General features: G+C 51.3%; 8 non-coding genes and 1 pseudogene across 8 annotated transcripts; all 9 read right to left on the reverse strand.

Moving 5' to 3' along the window:
- Positions 1-58: 58 nt before the first annotated feature.
- Positions 59-177, reverse strand: LOC126231921 (5S ribosomal RNA). The gene has a single exon (XR_007544491.1). It is a non-coding gene; the product is annotated as a 5S ribosomal RNA (ribosomal RNA).
- Positions 178-1,014: 837 nt separating this feature from the next.
- On the reverse strand, positions 1,015-1,133 carry LOC126231923 (5S ribosomal RNA). The gene has a single exon (XR_007544493.1). It is a non-coding gene; the product is annotated as a 5S ribosomal RNA (ribosomal RNA).
- Positions 1,134-7,458: 6,325 nt separating this feature from the next.
- LOC126231937 (5S ribosomal RNA) lies at positions 7,459-7,578 on the reverse strand (annotated as a pseudogene).
- Positions 7,579-8,608: 1,030 nt separating this feature from the next.
- Positions 8,609-8,727, reverse strand: LOC126231841 (5S ribosomal RNA). Its single transcript, XR_007544420.1, has one exon. It is a non-coding gene; the product is annotated as a 5S ribosomal RNA (ribosomal RNA).
- Positions 8,728-9,757: 1,030 nt separating this feature from the next.
- On the reverse strand, positions 9,758-9,876 carry LOC126231941 (5S ribosomal RNA). Its single transcript, XR_007544508.1, has one exon. It is a non-coding gene; the product is annotated as a 5S ribosomal RNA (ribosomal RNA).
- A 1,029-nt stretch (positions 9,877-10,905) lies between these two features.
- LOC126231954 (5S ribosomal RNA) lies at positions 10,906-11,024 on the reverse strand. Its single transcript, XR_007544519.1, has one exon. It is a non-coding gene; the product is annotated as a 5S ribosomal RNA (ribosomal RNA).
- A 1,029-nt stretch (positions 11,025-12,053) lies between these two features.
- Positions 12,054-12,172, reverse strand: LOC126231966 (5S ribosomal RNA). Its single transcript, XR_007544530.1, has one exon. It is a non-coding gene; the product is annotated as a 5S ribosomal RNA (ribosomal RNA).
- A 1,029-nt stretch (positions 12,173-13,201) lies between these two features.
- LOC126231978 (5S ribosomal RNA) lies at positions 13,202-13,320 on the reverse strand. The gene has a single exon (XR_007544541.1). It is a non-coding gene; the product is annotated as a 5S ribosomal RNA (ribosomal RNA).
- A 1,029-nt stretch (positions 13,321-14,349) lies between these two features.
- LOC126231848 (5S ribosomal RNA) lies at positions 14,350-14,468 on the reverse strand. Its single transcript, XR_007544426.1, has one exon. It is a non-coding gene; the product is annotated as a 5S ribosomal RNA (ribosomal RNA).
- Between the last annotated feature and the right edge of the window lie 735 nt (positions 14,469-15,203).

The following is a 15,203-nucleotide window of genomic DNA, read 5'->3' on the forward strand; positions in this document are numbered from 1 at the left end:
ACAACAGAACGGTGGTATGGAAAGAGGGCGGTATAAAAAAAAAAGGTCAGTGAAGGGGAGCCAACAGCACGCGGTGTTCCCAGGCGGTCACCCATCCAAGTACTAACCGCGCCCGATGTTGCTTAACTTCGGTGAGCGGACGAGAACCGGTGTATACAACATGGCATGGCCGTTGGCGTTCGTTTGCTGTAGGCGCACGGCAGAATTTGCATTCGGCTCTTCTCCCAACACACAAAATCATAGTTCGCGGTCGAAACAGTCGGACGCATTTGACGCAAAGCACTTCCTTCCGCTGCAGCGAGTTCCTCGAGGACGGCGCGGAGCGCGCGCCCTACGTCCCAGCAGAGCGACTGCCGAATTAGCGGGCGCGCCGCCGCGTGTGTAAGACGCACAGCTGCTCGTTGCACCTCCTGTCATTCGCTTGGTGCGTGCAACCTTCGACACTCGCGGAAGGCGCGTCTTGTTCCTGGTGTCCATCGCAGGAGGGCTGGCGCGCGACCGTCCGGCGTATGGCCCGTGCGGTGTCGTGCTGGAGGGCGCCACTGCTGGCGGTGTGAGCTTCCTCGCCTCACACGGGATGTTTGCGTCATTTGCACTGCATTTCCTGTCCCTGTCCCCGTCCCGACTTGTCCCGACTTTGCTCGACTGCCGCTCGCTGACGCTCGGGTCGTGGCCCTTATAACAGCGCAAGCACGAGAAACGTCTGCAGGAGGACACGAGACGATTTAAGAATAAATTTATGATTACGTATCGAATTAAGAATTGTACACCGCTACAGAACAACAGGCGCTGACGCATTTCAGAACATATCTGCCGATTCGTACTGTTTTGTCGTTTTCAAAGACTTCCTGGCGAACTTGGTTAGCACATTCTCCCCTTAAACTGAGATATTTACTGCAATTTCGTACCTTATGGTCATTACAGTAGTTTGAAATTCTTTAGCAAGAATCTTTGTCACAACAGAACGGTGGTATGGAAAGAGGGCGGTATAAAAAAAAAAGGTCAGTGAAGGGGAGCCAACAGCACGCGGTGTTCCCAGGCGGTCACCCATCCAAGTACTAACCGCGCCCGATGTTGCTTAACTTCGGTGAGCGGACGAGAACCGGTGTATACAACATGGCATGGCCGTTGGCGTTCGTTTGCTGTAGGCGCACGGCAGAATTTGCATTCGGCTCTTCTCCCAACACACAAAATCATAGTTCGCGGTCGAAACAGTCGGACGCATTTGACGCAAAGCACTTCCTTCCGCTGCAGCGAGTTCCTCGAGGACGGCGCGGAGCGCGCGCCCTACGTCCCAGCAGAGCGACTGCCGAATTAGCGGGCGCGCCGCCGCGTGTGTAAGACGCACAGCTGCTCGTTGCACCTCCTGTCATTCGCTTGGTGCGTGCAACCTTCGACACTCGCGGAAGGCGCGTCTTGTTCCTGGTGTCCATCGCAGGAGGGCTGGCGCGCGACCGTCCGGCGTATGGCCCGTGCGGTGTCGTGCTGGAGGGCGCCACTGCTGGCGGTGTGAGCTTCCTCGCCTCACACGGGATGTTTGCGTCATTTGCACTGCATTTCCTGTCCCTGTCCCCGTCCCGACTTGTCCCGACTTTGCTCGACTGCCGCTCGCTGACGCTCGGGTCGTGGCCCTTATAACAGCGCAAGCACGAGAAACGTCTGCAGGAGGACACGAGACGATTTAAGAATAAATTTATGATTACGTATCGAATTAAGAATTGTACACCGCTACAGAACAACAGGCGCTGACGCATTTCAGAACATATCTGCCGATTCGTACTGTTTTGTCGTTTTCAAAGACTTCCTGGCGAACTTGGTTAGCACATTCTCCCCTTAAACTGAGATATTTACTGCAATTTCGTACCTTATGGTCATTACAGTAGTTTGAAATTCTTTAGCAAGAATCTTTGTCACAACAGAACGGTGGTATGGAAAGAGGGCGGTATAAAAAAAAAAGGTCAGTGAAGGGGAGCCAACAGCACGTTTTTTTTTTTTTTTTTTTTTTTTTTTTTTTTTTTTTTACGACAATTTCAGACAAAAAATTGTAACACAAAGATAAACAGAAACAAAACTTCCGACGTGACACTTATAAGGTAGTGAACACTGTCCGTAGATCGGAAAAACAAAAAACTGTCACAGTTCGTCATCAAGATGACGGTCAAGGTGATCCCAAATACAAAAAACTTGTCCAACAATTTCTCTTGCAGTGTTCGTTCCCATATATCACATAATCAGGAAAGGGTGTATAATTATATACACATTGATATAAGTCACTTTTAAGGAGGGGTCACGACCGAGTGAAATGCATGGGACAAAGCCACATGCAAAAAATTAGCGAACGTCGCTGAATAGGTCCTACTGGCGCGTTCTTCATTGTGGAAAGTCCATAAATTGGTGAGAAAGGTCACAGTATCGGTAATTTTGAGACTAAAGATGGCATGAATTGTGTGTCCATATATCCAGATGGTGGCATTCCGCTTTGTGGACGGGTAAGGCTTCCACTGTGGCACTATCGCGTCCGTCACAGGAACCTGCCTGACTGTCACTCTATTTATGAGTCGAATCATGTCCCTCGCACAGTACCATATGTCCCGGAACCTGGAGCACTCGAAGCGGTGCTCGATGTCGTCCGGGACTCCGCAGGCCTCGCACTGGCTGAATCGGATGAGGTTGATGGAGTGGAGCTTGCAGTTGGTGGCAACAGTGCGGTTGACCACCCTGTACCACGTGGCCCTCACGTCAGCTGGTATGACGCGGGAACTGATGTTCCTCCACACGGCGCTCCAATCGTGCTGCGGCAGACGTAGCTCCCACTTATTGGGTGGTGGTCGTCCTCGTATGACATCCGCAATATCTCCGACCGCATGGCCTCGCACGTCGTGGAGACTTACGTAGCTGTGCGTGATGTAGTAACGGCGCACGTGGGAGATGGAGAAGGGGATGCCGGTGACGTAGACCGGGGCGGTGACGGAACGCGGCCGGTGTTGATGAAAGAGAACTGCCGTAGGGCTGCCCAAACCTTTGCCAAGTAAAACATTGGTCCGTTTATAAAAGAGTGCCTCACATTTGGCGTTAAAATCGACAAGTCCGAGACCGCCTTCCGAAGGTTTCAGGGTACATGTGGCCATAGCGACCTTAAAAATATCGCCTTTCCACAAAAACCAATAAAATGCATGCCGTATGGACCGTGCGATTTGCTTCGGTACCGGCAAGATTTGCGCCAGGTACCACGCCCTTGCCAGAATGGTGGTATTAATAAGCGCAACTTTGTCCGACAGTGCCAAGTTGCGCGGCGCATGAATTTTAACCACGGCGCGCACTTTATAAAGAGTGGACCGCCAATTGAGAGCTTGCATCTGTTGTAAGTTGTCTGACAGTGTCACGCCGAGCACCTTAGACTGGCGTTTCACGCAGTACCAATGCCGGTATTCAGTACGCATGCGCTCCGTCAACGGGAGGAGAACCGTCTTACGCGGATTTACTACGGCGCCTGTCGCCCGTTCGTATTGCTGCAGAACGCCATAGAGGCGGTCGATGTCGTCTGCCCGTTCGATGAAGACGCCCAAGTCATCGGCATAAGCGCGACACACAAGCCGGTCGTCTCCCACGCGAATCCCTCGACAAGTGCGGCCAATGGTACGGAGGAGCGGGTCCAAGGCGATCGCGAACAGCGCCATAGATAGGGGGCAACCCTGTCGGACCGAGCGGCTGATATGGATCTTGTCGCCGGCGATACCGTTTACGATAACGCGCGACGTGGCACTGCTTAAGATATTGCTTATCATGGCCGTGAACTTCGTCCCGAAACCCATGCGAGTCATCAATCTGCGAAGATAAAAGTGGCTTACACGATCGAACGCAGTTTGAAAATCGACCAATAAAATTCCCGCATTGCGAAGCCTGCTGCTTTTCGTGTGGCCTATGCAGTCCCTGTAGGCTAAAACGGCGTCAAAAATATTTCGATCTCGAACAGCGCACGACTGCGATGCATCTAAAACTTTTCCCATAACTTGCTTAAGTCTATTAGCAACGCACCTGGCCATTATCTTATAATCCGAGTTGAGAAGGGTAATAGGGCGTACAGTTTCTAAACTCGGCGTCGCAGTCGATTTCGGAATGAGGACGATACGTCCTTCTTCAAAGTCCACTGGGATTTCCGCGCCGTTTCGGATGTCATTAGCTATTTCCGTTAAAAGTTCACTAAAAGAGTCAAAAAATGTCAGATAAAACTCCGCTGGGATGCCGTCTTTCCCGGGGGATTTCCCTGTCTGACTGCCTTTAACGGCATCCTCTACGTCATCCGCGGTATAAACCGCATTAAGATTGAGTCTATCTCGTCGCGTTAAAATATGCGGCACGTGACTTAAAAGATCATTGATTGCGGCGGCATCGACAGCAGTGTCGGTAAAAAGTGATTCGAAATACTGATATAATTCCGCCTGAATCGCCTGGTGGTCCGTGGTTCTGATCCCGGCGGCGAGCGTCCACGTGTTGAGCCGTAGTTTTGCGCGGCGGCACCTCTCCCTACGGAGGTGGTACGCAGAGACTGTCTCGCCGACCACGGCGCCCACGGGCTGGCTCCGCCTCACTGTCCCCTCACATTTCTGCCGCAAATCCCGCAGCAACTTTGCTTTAAATTCGCGCAGGGTGGGCAACAGTTCCGGCTGCGCAGTAACGCGCTGCGCGAGCTCGCGCAAACACTGGCGGTAGAAGTCGGCCGTGGCCCGGCGCCACCGTGCCGCATCACGACTAAAATCAATTAAAAATTTTCTGACCGCCGGTTTGGCCACCGCGGTCCACCAGTAAATAGCGGTGGAACCGACCGGTCGGCTCTGCACAAGGTTGTGCCACATATTTAAAAAACTCGTTTTAAAAGAGGGATCATTTAAAATGCTGCAATTCAATTTCCACATATTTTTAACTGACGAACGTGGGCACAAACCTAAATTGAGCTGACAAATGTAACCACAATGGTCGGAAAAAATCACCGGTTGCACATCGGCAGCGACAACGGTATGTGCAAGCTGCGGCGAGACGTAAATCCTGTCTAAACGACTATGTCCGGTAGCGTAAAAATACGTAAAGGCTGTACGGTGGGGGTTGAGAACCCGCCACGTGTCCCGCAGCTGTAAACCAGTAACCAACGTCTTCAGTTCCTCACACCGGTTTGGCCGTGGTTCCTGATCGCGATCGTCAATTACACCATTAAAATCACCCCCGAGGATAAAATTATCTCTATTCTGATATAAAACCTGGCACAGTTCGGTAGCATAAAAATTATTCCGCGCAGGTTTGTTGCCAGAGTGCGCGTAAACATTAACAAACGCGTAACCATTAATTTCACAAACTATGACCCGCCCATTTGGTAAGCATTCGATATTTTGCACTTCGATGTCCGATCGGACTAAAATAGCAGTGCCTGTGCTGTCATCCGCGATGATATTATCGTACGCAGTGAACTCGTGAAAATCGCGGATAAAAGATAATGCTTCAGTGGTCACCTCTAGTAAAAAAGCTACCTGACAACAGCTTTCAGTTAAAAAATTATACAGTGCTATCGCTTTGTGATGGCTACGCATTTTATTAACGTTGACCGTTAGAACCGTAAACTGATTACCAGCAACCATAAAGAAGAAAACCAGGAAAACACAGATAAAACAATAAAAACACTCACAAGATAAAACGGTAAAATACAAATACAAAAACGACTCAGCATGGGTTGTCGTCGGCGTGCTTAAAAGACGGAATGCCACACTTGAAGTAGTTGTAAATTAATCATCGGGCGGCTCATCACCCCACGCCCCCAGTCGGGTAACAGGTGGTGACGCCCCCGCGACAGACATCGTGGGTAAGTCTCTACTATGTTGTGTTGCTACAGCGTCCTGTGTGACAGGGCGCACACTCGTAACCTGAGGCGGATCTGTCACGGCAGGTTGTGGAACCGATTCACTGGCAGGTAACGCGTCCGATTGATGGATAACAGTTTGCAGATGCCGGACCACTTCGGCCCTGTGCGCTTCCGAGCCCGCAGCCTGGCCGCCGCCAGCACCGCTGCCGTCCGCTCTCGCGCCTACAGCTGATCGGGTCACGTGAGCGGCCGCGCCGGGCCGAACTGCCGCGCCATCGCGCTGCCCCCCCTTACGCCGCTGCCGTTTTGGCTTCCCTTGAGATAGCGGTCTCCCGACAGGCGACGGACTACGCTCTCTCCTCGCGGACGACCGTCGGGAATCGGTCGATGAACTCCTACTTCTGTCACGCCCATCGTGTTCGGGGTCACTGCGCGACCGAACCGACGCACTAACAGAAGAAGACGATTCTCGTCTTTCGAGAGAGGGGGCACGGTCCACGTGTGCACGGCCTGCCGTGACCACATTCGAAACTCCCGACACCTGTTGTGGGAGGACGAAAACTGTTCTATCTATGTCCGCTAAAGTGACAGACTGATCGACCGCCACAACACCGGAACCGGCTGTGGGGGCGAGCGTCACGTCGGTGACCAGTTGCGGGACTGAGTCAATGGTCACTGTGGGGGCAACTACCGGGGCGGGTTCTGGTCCCGTGACGGGGGTTGTTGCACGCGCGTCTGTCTCCGGTAGGGCTACCGCGTTTAACATGACGGGATCACTATCGGTTAGCATTGGCACCGTAACAGTAGCAACGGACGCGGCCATAGCTGCTGGAAGGTCGACACGGCGAGCTGCCTGTGGGGGGGCGCCTAAAGCGACCGCCGCCCAACTCATGGGTTCGCTTCCGTGTTCGCCCAGCGGCAGTTGCAAAGGCCCCTTACGCCGCGGGCAATTTTGGCGAAAGTGATCCGGCCGATTACAAAAAGAACACGTTTGCGGTTGCCCACTGTACGTAATAAAGGCACGGTGCCCGGCCATGTAAACAAATGATGGCACATGCTTTCGCACAATCATTCGTACACTTCGCACCCCATTTTCACATTGTATGGGGTACGCGGCAGACCATTTTTCTTTAACAACGGAAAGCACAGTGCCGTAAGGGCCGAGACATCGCGAAATGGTGTCGTTTTTTACTTCAAAGGGCAGATTGAAGACCCTGACAGTCCGTATGCCATAACCCGCGTTCGTCACTTTAACGTCACTCAAGGTTTGATTATCGTGCTTAAATTGCCGCACACCATCATTGACATTAACAACCGTATCACAGAGTTCCGAACTACTTAACTTCAAAAAGACGGAATTTAAAAATGTGTCCAATTGGAGTCCGAAAATGTCACTAGCCGGGATTTTCAAATCATTAAGGATCCAATGATGAATTTCGAAAGCGGTCGGACGAGGGACAGATCGGCTAAATTCGCACTGAATATTATTGTTCCGATCTTCACTTTCCATCGTTGTCAGTACGTACCGTGAAAAATCAGCAAAGCAAGCAAGTCGCCTCGCGAACACCACACGCTGCGGCGCGCTGAACGTAAACACCACGGGCCGGCGGAGCGCAGAGCACCGAGGTGTTCCCAGGCGGTCACCCATCCAAGTACTAACCGGGCCCGATGTTGCTTAACTTCGGTGATCGGACGAGAACCGGTGTAGTCAACATGGTATGGCCGTTGGCGCCCGTAAAATGTAGGCGCACGGCAGAATTCGCATTCGGTTCTTATCCCAAGACACACAAAATCATACTTTTCGGTCGAACTCAGGCGCATTATTTGTTATTGACAAATCGTCGGGTTAGCGCGAATGCAATCCTGAGTTCCAAAAATTATGCACCGGAAGGACGCGCTTCGTAGTTTTTTTTATTTTTTGTTAAATTTATACATTTATTTTTTAACATTAAATCGTTACAAGATAACATCTTTACAACAAAACATGAACAGAATTGTAATTGTAAGCACTTCCTTCCGCAATCCGACGTGCCAGCGGAGCGACTGCCGAGTTAGCGGGCGCGCCGCCGCGTGTGTGAGACGCACAGCTGCTCGTGGCACCTCCTGTCATCCGCTGGGCGCGTGCAGCCTTCGACACTCGCGGAAGACGCATCTTGTCCCTGGTGTCCAGTGGATGGCTGGCGCGCGGCCGACCGGCGTATGGCCTGTGCGGCGTGTGGCAGTGTCTTGTTGGAGGGCGCCACTGCTGGCGATGTGAGCTTCCTCGCCTCGCCTCCGCCTCAGACGAGATGTTTGCGTAATTTGCAGTGCATCCGCACCATTCCTATCGCTGTCCCTGTCCCCGCCCCGTCCCGACTTGTCCCGACTTTGCTCGACTGCCGCTCGCTGCCGCTCGGGTCGTGGCCCATATAACAGCGCAAGCACAAGAAACGTCTGCAGGAGATGACGAGACGAGACGAAAGAATAAATTTATGATTACATATCGAAGTAGGAATTGTACACCGCTACACAACAACAGGCGCTGACGTATTTCAGAACATATCTGCCGATTCGTACTGTTTTGTCGTTTTCAAAGACTTCCTGGCGAACTTGGTTAGCACATTCTCCCTCAAACTGAGATATTTACTGCAATTTCATACCTTATGGTCATTACAGTAGTTTAAAATGCTTAAGGAAGTATCTTTGTCACTTCAGAAAGGTCGTATGGAAACAGGGCTGGCAGGGGTGGCTGTATATAAAAAAAACAAGTAAATAAAGGGCGGCCAACAGCACCCGGTGTTCCCAGGCGGTCACCCATCCAAGTACTAACCGGGCCCGATGTTGCTTAACTTCGGTGATCGGACGAGAACCGGTGTAGTCAACATGGTATGGCCGTTGGCGCCCGTAAAATGTAGGCGCACGGCAGAATTCGCATTCGGTTCTTATCCCAAGACACACAAAATCATACTTTTCGGTCGAACTCAGGCGCATTATTTGTTATTGACAAATCGTCGGGTTAGCGCGAATGCAATCCTGAGTTCCAAAAATTATGCACCGGAAGGACGCGCTTCGTAGTTTTTTTTTATTTTTTGTTAAATTTATACATTTATTTTTTAACATTAAATCGTTACAAGATAACATCTTTACAACAAAACATGAACAGAATTGTAATTGTAAGCACTTCCTTCCGCAATCCGACGTGCCAGCGGAGCGACTGCCGAGTTAGCGGGCGCGCCGCCGCGTGTGTGAGACGCACAGCTGCTCGTGGCACCTCCTGTCATCCGCTGGGCGCGTGCAGCCTTCGACACTCGCGGAAGACGCATCTTGTCCCTGGTGTCCAGTGGATGGCTGGCGCGCGGCCGACCGGCGTATGGCCTGTGCGGCGTGTGGCAGTGTCTTGTTGGAGGGCGCCACTGCTGGCGATGTGAGCTTCCTCGCCTCGCCTCCGCCTCAGACGAGATGTTTGCGTAATTTGCAGTGCATCCGCACCATTCCTATCGCTGTCCCTGTCCCCGCCCCGTCCCGACTTGTCCCGACTTTGCTCGACTGCCGCTCGCTGCCGCTCGGGTCGTGGCCCATATAACAGCGCAAGCACAAGAAACGTCTGCAGGAGATGACGAGACGAGACGAAAGAATAAATTTATGATTACATATCGAAGTAGGAATTGTACACCGCTACACAACAACAGGCGCTGACGTATTTCAGAACATATCTGCCGATTCGTACTGTTTTGTCGTTTTCAAAGACTTCCTGGCGAACTTGGTTAGCACATTCTCCCTCAAACTGAGATATTTACTGCAATTTCATACCTTATGGTCATTACAGTAGTTTAAAATGCTTAAGGAAGTATCTTTGTCACTTCAGAAAGGTCGTATGGAAACAGGGCTGGCAGGGGTGGCTGTATATAAAAAAACAAGTAAATAAAGGGCGGCCAACAGCACCCGGTGTTCCCAGGCGGTCACCCATCCAAGTACTAACCGGGCCCGATGTTGCTTAACTTCGGTGATCGGACGAGAACCGGTGTAGTCAACATGGTATGGCCGTTGGCGCCCGTAAAATGTAGGCGCACGGCAGAATTCGCATTCGGTTCTTATCCCAAGACACACAAAATCATACTTTTCGGTCGAACTCAGGCGCATTATTTGTTATTGACAAATCGTCGGGTTAGCGCGAATGCAATCCTGAGTTCCAAAAATTATGCACCGGAAGGACGCGCTTCGTAGTTTTTTTTATTTTTTGTTAAATTTATACATTTATTTTTTAACATTAAATCGTTACAAGATAACATCTTTACAACAAAACATGAACAGAATTGTAATTGTAAGCACTTCCTTCCGCAATCCGACGTGCCAGCGGAGCGACTGCCGAGTTAGCGGGCGCGCCGCCGCGTGTGTGAGACGCACAGCTGCTCGTGGCACCTCCTGTCATCCGCTGGGCGCGTGCAGCCTTCGACACTCGCGGAAGACGCATCTTGTCCCTGGTGTCCAGTGGATGGCTGGCGCGCGGCCGACCGGCGTATGGCCTGTGCGGCGTGTGGCAGTGTCTTGTTGGAGGGCGCCACTGCTGGCGATGTGAGCTTCCTCGCCTCGCCTCCGCCTCAGACGAGATGTTTGCGTAATTTGCAGTGCATCCGCACCATTCCTATCGCTGTCCCTGTCCCCGCCCCGTCCCGACTTGTCCCGACTTTGCTCGACTGCCGCTCGCTGCCGCTCGGGTCGTGGCCCATATAACAGCGCAAGCACAAGAAACGTCTGCAGGAGATGACGAGACGAGACGAAAGAATAAATTTATGATTACATATCGAAGTAGGAATTGTACACCGCTACACAACAACAGGCGCTGACGTATTTCAGAACATATCTGCCGATTCGTACTGTTTTGTCGTTTTCAAAGACTTCCTGGCGAACTTGGTTAGCACATTCTCCCTCAAACTGAGATATTTACTGCAATTTCATACCTTATGGTCATTACAGTAGTTTAAAATGCTTAAGGAAGTATCTTTGTCACTTCAGAAAGGTCGTATGGAAACAGGGCTGGCAGGGGTGGCTGTATATAAAAAAACAAGTAAATAAAGGGCGGCCAACAGCACCCGGTGTTCCCAGGCGGTCACCCATCCAAGTACTAACCGGGCCCGATGTTGCTTAACTTCGGTGATCGGACGAGAACCGGTGTAGTCAACATGGTATGGCCGTTGGCGCCCGTAAAATGTAGGCGCACGGCAGAATTCGCATTCGGTTCTTATCCCAAGACACACAAAATCATACTTTTCGGTCGAACTCAGGCGCATTATTTGTTATTGACAAATCGTCGGGTTAGCGCGAATGCAATCCTGAGTTCCAAAAATTATGCACCGGAAGGACGCGCTTCGTAGTTTTTTTTATTTTTTGTTAAATTTATACATTTATTTTTTAACATTAAATCGTTACAAGATAACATCTTTACAACAAAACATGAACAGAATTGTAATTGTAAGCACTTCCTTCCGCAATCCGACGTGCCAGCGGAGCGACTGCCGAGTTAGCGGGCGCGCCGCCGCGTGTGTGAGACGCACAGCTGCTCGTGGCACCTCCTGTCATCCGCTGGGCGCGTGCAGCCTTCGACACTCGCGGAAGACGCATCTTGTCCCTGGTGTCCAGTGGATGGCTGGCGCGCGGCCGACCGGCGTATGGCCTGTGCGGCGTGTGGCAGTGTCTTGTTGGAGGGCGCCACTGCTGGCGATGTGAGCTTCCTCGCCTCGCCTCCGCCTCAGACGAGATGTTTGCGTAATTTGCAGTGCATCCGCACCATTCCTATCGCTGTCCCTGTCCCCGCCCCGTCCCGACTTGTCCCGACTTTGCTCGACTGCCGCTCGCTGCCGCTCGGGTCGTGGCCCATATAACAGCGCAAGCACAAGAAACGTCTGCAGGAGATGACGAGACGAGACGAAAGAATAAATTTATGATTACATATCGAAGTAGGAATTGTACACCGCTACACAACAACAGGCGCTGACGTATTTCAGAACATATCTGCCGATTCGTACTGTTTTGTCGTTTTCAAAGACTTCCTGGCGAACTTGGTTAGCACATTCTCCCTCAAACTGAGATATTTACTGCAATTTCATACCTTATGGTCATTACAGTAGTTTAAAATGCTTAAGGAAGTATCTTTGTCACTTCAGAAAGGTCGTATGGAAACAGGGCTGGCAGGGGTGGCTGTATATAAAAAAACAAGTAAATAAAGGGCGGCCAACAGCACCCGGTGTTCCCAGGCGGTCACCCATCCAAGTACTAACCGGGCCCGATGTTGCTTAACTTCGGTGATCGGACGAGAACCGGTGTAGTCAACATGGTATGGCCGTTGGCGCCCGTAAAATGTAGGCGCACGGCAGAATTCGCATTCGGTTCTTATCCCAAGACACACAAAATCATACTTTTCGGTCGAACTCAGGCGCATTATTTGTTATTGACAAATCGTCGGGTTAGCGCGAATGCAATCCTGAGTTCCAAAAATTATGCACCGGAAGGACGCGCTTCGTAGTTTTTTTTATTTTTTGTTAAATTTATACATTTATTTTTTAACATTAAATCGTTACAAGATAACATCTTTACAACAAAACATGAACAGAATTGTAATTGTAAGCACTTCCTTCCGCAATCCGACGTGCCAGCGGAGCGACTGCCGAGTTAGCGGGCGCGCCGCCGCGTGTGTGAGACGCACAGCTGCTCGTGGCACCTCCTGTCATCCGCTGGGCGCGTGCAGCCTTCGACACTCGCGGAAGACGCATCTTGTCCCTGGTGTCCAGTGGATGGCTGGCGCGCGGCCGACCGGCGTATGGCCTGTGCGGCGTGTGGCAGTGTCTTGTTGGAGGGCGCCACTGCTGGCGATGTGAGCTTCCTCGCCTCGCCTCCGCCTCAGACGAGATGTTTGCGTAATTTGCAGTGCATCCGCACCATTCCTATCGCTGTCCCTGTCCCCGCCCCGTCCCGACTTGTCCCGACTTTGCTCGACTGCCGCTCGCTGCCGCTCGGGTCGTGGCCCATATAACAGCGCAAGCACAAGAAACGTCTGCAGGAGATGACGAGACGAGACGAAAGAATAAATTTATGATTACATATCGAAGTAGGAATTGTACACCGCTACACAACAACAGGCGCTGACGTATTTCAGAACATATCTGCCGATTCGTACTGTTTTGTCGTTTTCAAAGACTTCCTGGCGAACTTGGTTAGCACATTCTCCCTCAAACTGAGATATTTACTGCAATTTCATACCTTATGGTCATTACAGTAGTTTAAAATGCTTAAGGAAGTATCTTTGTCACTTCAGAAAGGTCGTATGGAAACAGGGCTGGCAGGGGTGGCTGTATATAAAAAAACAAGTAAATAAAGGGCGGCCAACAGCACCCGGTGTTCCCAGGCGGTCACCCATCCAAGTACTAACCGGGCCCGATGTTGCTTAACTTCGGTGATCGGACGAGAACCGGTGTAGTCAACATGGTATGGCCGTTGGCGCCCGTAAAATGTAGGCGCACGGCAGAATTCGCATTCGGTTCTTATCCCAAGACACACAAAATCATACTTTTCGGTCGAACTCAGGCGCATTATTTGTTATTGACAAATCGTCGGGTTAGCGCGAATGCAATCCTGAGTTCCAAAAATTATGCACCGGAAGGACGCGCTTCGTAGTTTTTTTTATTTTTTGTTAAATTTATACATTTATTTTTTAACATTAAATCGTTACAAGATAACATCTTTACAACAAAACATGAACAGAATTGTAATTGTAAGCACTTCCTTCCGCAATCCGACGTGCCAGCGGAGCGACTGCCGAGTTAGCGGGCGCGCCGCCGCGTGTGTGAGACGCACAGCTGCTCGTGGCACCTCCTGTCATCCGCTGGGCGCGTGCAGCCTTCGACACTCGCGGAAGACGCATCTTGTCCCTGGTGTCCAGTGGATGGCTGGCGCGCGGCCGACCGGCGTATGGCCTGTGCGGCGTGTGGCAGTGTCTTGTTGGAGGGCGCCACTGCTGGCGATGTGAGCTTCCTCGCCTCGCCTCCGCCTCAGACGAGATGTTTGCGTAATTTGCAGTGCATCCGCACCATTCCTATCGCTGTCCCTGTCCCCGCCCCGTCCCGACTTGTCCCGACTTTGCTCGACTGCCGCTCGCTGCCGCTCGGGTCGTGGCCCATATAACAGCGCAAGCACAAGAAACGTCTGCAGGAGATGACGAGACGAGACGAAAGAATAAATTTATGATTACATATCGAAGTAGGAATTGTACACCGCTACACAACAACAGGCGCTGACGTATTTCAGAACATATCTGCCGATTCGTACTGTTTTGTCGTTTTCAAAGACTTCCTGGCGAACTTGGTTAGCACATTCTCCCTCAAACTGAGATATTTACTGCAATTTCATACCTTATGGTCATTACAGTAGTTTAAAATGCTTAAGGAAGTATCTTTGTCACTTCAGAAAGGTCGTATGGAAACAGGGCTGGCAGGGGTGGCTGTATATAAAAAAACAAGTAAATAAAGGGCGGCCAACAGCACCCGGTGTTCCCAGGCGGTCACCCATCCAAGTACTAACCGGGCCCGATGTTGCTTAACTTCGGTGATCGGACGAGAACCGGTGTAGTCAACATGGTATGGCCGTTGGCGCCCGTAAAATGTAGGCGCACGGCAGAATTCGCATTCGGTTCTTATCCCAAGACACACAAAATCATACTTTTCGGTCGAACTCAGGCGCATTATTTGTTATTGACAAATCGTCGGGTTAGCGCGAATGCAATCCTGAGTTCCAAAAATTATGCACCGGAAGGACGCGCTTCGTAGTTTTTTTTATTTTTTGTTAAATTTATACATTTATTTTTTAACATTAAATCGTTACAAGATAACATCTTTACAACAAAACATGAACAGAATTGTAATTGTAAGCACTTCCTTCCGCAATCCGACGTGCCAGCGGAGCGACTGCCGAGTTAGCGGGCGCGCCGCCGCGTGTGTGAGACGCACAGCTGCTCGTGGCACCTCCTGTCATCCGCTGGGCGCGTGCAGCCTTCGACACTCGCGGAAGACGCATCTTGTCCCTGGTGTCCAGTGGATGGCTGGCGCGCGGCCGACCGGCGTATGGCCTGTGCGGCGTGTGGCAGTGTCTTGTTGGAGGGCGCCACTGCTGGCGATGTGAGCTTCCTCGCCTCGCCTCCGCCTCAGACGAGATGTTTGCGTAATTTGCAGTGCATCCGCACCATTCCTATCGCTGTCCCTGTCCCCGCCCCGTCCCGACTTGTCCCGACTTTGCTCGACTGCCGCTCGCTGCCGCTCGGGTCGTGGCCCATATAACAGCGCAAGCACAAGAAACGTCTGCAGGAGATGACGAGACGAGACGAAAGAAT

Source organism: Schistocerca nitens, unplaced genomic scaffold (assembly GCF_023898315.1).
Source record: "Schistocerca nitens isolate TAMUIC-IGC-003100 unplaced genomic scaffold, iqSchNite1.1 HiC_scaffold_421, whole genome shotgun sequence".
NCBI lineage: Eukaryota > Metazoa > Arthropoda > Insecta > Orthoptera > Acrididae > Schistocerca > Schistocerca nitens.